At 43.5% G+C, this 3,440-nt stretch overlaps 1 pseudogene; it reads left to right on the forward strand.

Annotated features, from left to right (window-relative positions):
- The first annotated feature begins 487 nt into the window (after positions 1-487).
- LOC125170523 (L-lactate dehydrogenase A chain-like) lies at positions 488-3,073 on the forward strand (annotated as a pseudogene).
- Positions 3,074-3,440: the final 367 nt, after the last annotated feature.

Below are 3,440 nucleotides of genomic sequence, written 5' to 3' on the forward strand. Positions count from 1 at the left end.
CAAACTGGTGGTTGCCGGAGGGGAGGGAGGCACAAAATGGGGGAAGGACAGTGAGAGATACAGGCTTCCAGTTACGGAATGAAAAATCACAGGAAGATACAGCATAGGGAATATAGTCAATAATATTGCAATGGTGTTGTATGGGTTATACTTGTGGTGAGCATAGAAAAATGTATAAACTTATTGAATCACTATGTTGTACACCTGAAACTAATGTAATATTGTGTGTCAACTATACTTCAGTTTAAGAAGAAAAAAGGAGAAAACAAAAGGGAAAAAATTTTTCCTAAGTCTTTTCCTTCCTTCCTTCCTCCCTCCCTCCCTCCCTCCCTCCCTTCCTTCCTTCCTTCCATTTTTTAGGTTCTTTTTCAAAGTCCTTCTATTTGTGAAGTATTTCTCTAAGTTCAGGAAGAAACATACACACACACGCACACACACACACACACACACACACACACGCACGCACAAAGAATTGATTGAGCAAACAATGGCAGATAAGGAGAAACATGAAGTGTTTGAAGAAAAGCCATTGATTAATGTGACTACATGCTAATAAAAATGTTCAGTCTCTATGGAGATAAAATCAGGCCAAATTATGAAAGGCCTGAATTCTTTCAACAAGTTTGCTTTTATAGGAGTGATTCCGTGGATAAGAAAGAGCTATCAAAGGCTTTTTAGTAGATAAATGATACAAAATCTGGCTTTAAGGTATGTAAGTTTGGGGACAATGAGTAGGATCTATAGATAATGGGAATTCAGCAGAAAAATGTCAGTTCTCTTCTTTTCCTTTACAATGTATTTACCTAGTAAAGAACTTAGCATTCAGTTTAATCTGAATCAATGCCGACTAAGAAGCAGTGTAACCTATGGCACCCCCAACAAACATGAAGAAATAAGTATTTTTTTAATGTTTATTTATTTTTGAGTGAGAGACAGACACAGCAGGAGCAGGGGGAGGGGCAGAGAGAGAGGGAGACACAGAATCTGAAGCAGGCTCCAGGCTCTGAGCTGCCAGCACAGAGCCCCATGCGGAGCCTGAACTCACAAACCATGAGATCATGACCTGAGCCAAAGTCGGACGCTCACCAACTGAGCCATCCAGGTGCCCCAAGAAATAAGAATCTAGTTCATCATGGGCCAGCAAGTATGGAACAACAGTGACTCTTGCTAACTTTATGAAATTACTATTGCCCAAATCTCCTTCTTCCGTGGCATACGTATCTAATGTACAGTCTCCTCTAATTATTGGATGTATTTATCCGCTGCATATTTATTAAATAAAAACAAAGATACTCAATATGGTTGCCCTGCATTAATCTTTTTCCTCAACCCAAGCAAACTACAATTAGCAGCCAAAGCAATATTGAAAGGGGTTTAGAAAGAACAATCAAAGATGTGTGAATTATGCGTATAATGGAGTATAATTAAATCCTTTTGCTGAGGGAAATGGAGGTATAAGTTACTCACACTTTTTAGCTGCTCTTACCAAGCTCCCAGTGGAACCCTTAGAGGGAAGCTGCAAAAGGTAGAAATTCTGCTCTGGGCAACTCTGCTCAAGTCCAACTCTGAAGTGGCTCCGACCACTTGCTGTGCATAGTTTCCAGTCCTTGTTTGTGGTATAGCCCTGACACTAAAACTTGATTGTGGCTAATTAGCTTAACCCAATAAATGACTGAGTTGTTTAATAAGACACAACTTAGCAAGGCAGCAAAACAGAAAGTATACCCTGTATATCTATTATCTTGATTTCTCATCTTTCTCTTCAAAATACAACGGATTTTTCCACAAAACCTCCAACTATCCCCAAAATGAATTTTATTTCAGAACTCTCCATTCCCTGTTTACTTGATTCAGGAAGTCACTGTGTTCATTACCTGGCGGGGGGGGGGACATTTTTCATCCCACTGTTCATACCAAGAGCTTATGCTGCTTAGAACCTGGCATTCCCCCCCCCCCCCAGGTATTATCGACCTCTTGGTACAGCTGTAAAAGCAGACAATGTGCTGTTTTCTAGACCCAAAATCCCTTTGTTTATGTATTATGGTGTAGAGGTGTGGAGTCTTGATCGAACACTATTCCGGGCTTCTTGAAGAGGAATTTGGTTTTGCTCACAGGTCTACAAGCTCGAGCCAAGGTGGGGGCAGCGCTCCGTCTCAGTAACGAACTGCATAAATCTCTCAACTTTCACAGTAGAAATGCAGATATGACAGAGTACCAGAGCCACTGCCACCAAGTCCAGACCCAATGCCACATGCCACCAACACCCACCCACCCAACTTGCACTCTCAATTCCTTTCGATTCTAAGCCCCACGTGGCAACTCTTAAGGAACAGCTGATTCAGAGCCTTCTTAACCTTCTTAAGCAAGACCACCCCTCACCCCACCCTCAGAATTAAGATTACAGTTGTTGGGGTTGGTGCTGTTGGCATGGCCTGGGCCATCACTATCTTAACGAAGGGCTTGGCAGATGAACGTGCTCTTGTTGAGGTCATGGAAGACAAATTGAAGGGAGAGATGATGGATCTCCAGCACAGCAGCCTTTTCCGTAGAACGCCCAAATTTGTCTCTGGCAAAGGCTATAACGGGACTGCAAACTCTAAGCTGGTTATTATCATGGCCGGGGCACGTCAGCAGGAGGGAGAAAACCATCCCAATTTGGCCCAACGTAACATAAACATCTCTCAATTTATCATCCCTAATACTGTAAAAACCAGCTCAAACTACAAGTTGCTTGTTTCCAGTCCAGGGGATATCTGGATCTATGTGGCTTTCCCCAAAACCATGTTATTGGAAGTGGCTGCAATCTGGATTCAGCCTGGTTCCATTTTCTAATGGGAGGAAGGCTGGGAGTCCTCCCATTAAGCTTCATCACGCGTGGGTCCTTGGGAAGCATGGAGGTTCTAGAGTGCCTACACGGAGTGGAGTAAATGTTGCTGGTGCCTCCCTAAACACTCAGAACTTCCGGTTCTTTCACCCAACATGCCTACTGAGTCATACGTTAACGTTGGTTTTTACTGGAAGTCACGATGAAAAAGGGATGTGTAAAATAACATATGTATCCGCTGATTGTTAAAAACTTTATCTGGGGGTGCCTGAGTATCTCAGTCAGTTGAGCACTGGACTCTTGATTTTGGCTCAGGTCATGAGCTCATGGTCGTGAGGTCGAGGCCTGCGTCAGGCTCGGCACTGACAGCGGGAGCCTGCTTGGGATTTTCTCTCTGCCTCTCTCTCTTCCCCTCCCCTGCTTGCATGCATGCACCCTCTCTCTCTCTGTCTCTCTCAAAATAAATAAAAAATAAAATAATATATTGAAGGGGCACCTGGGTAGCTCACTCGGTTAAACATCCAGCTCTTGATTTTGGCTCAGGTCATGATCTTGGGGTTTGTGAGATCTAGTCCCATATTGGGCTCGTGTGGACAGCGTGGAGCCTTCTTGGGAT

This window comes from Prionailurus viverrinus, chromosome B4, assembly GCF_022837055.1.
Source record: "Prionailurus viverrinus isolate Anna chromosome B4, UM_Priviv_1.0, whole genome shotgun sequence".
In the NCBI taxonomy this organism is placed as follows: Eukaryota; Metazoa; Chordata; class Mammalia; order Carnivora; family Felidae; genus Prionailurus; species Prionailurus viverrinus.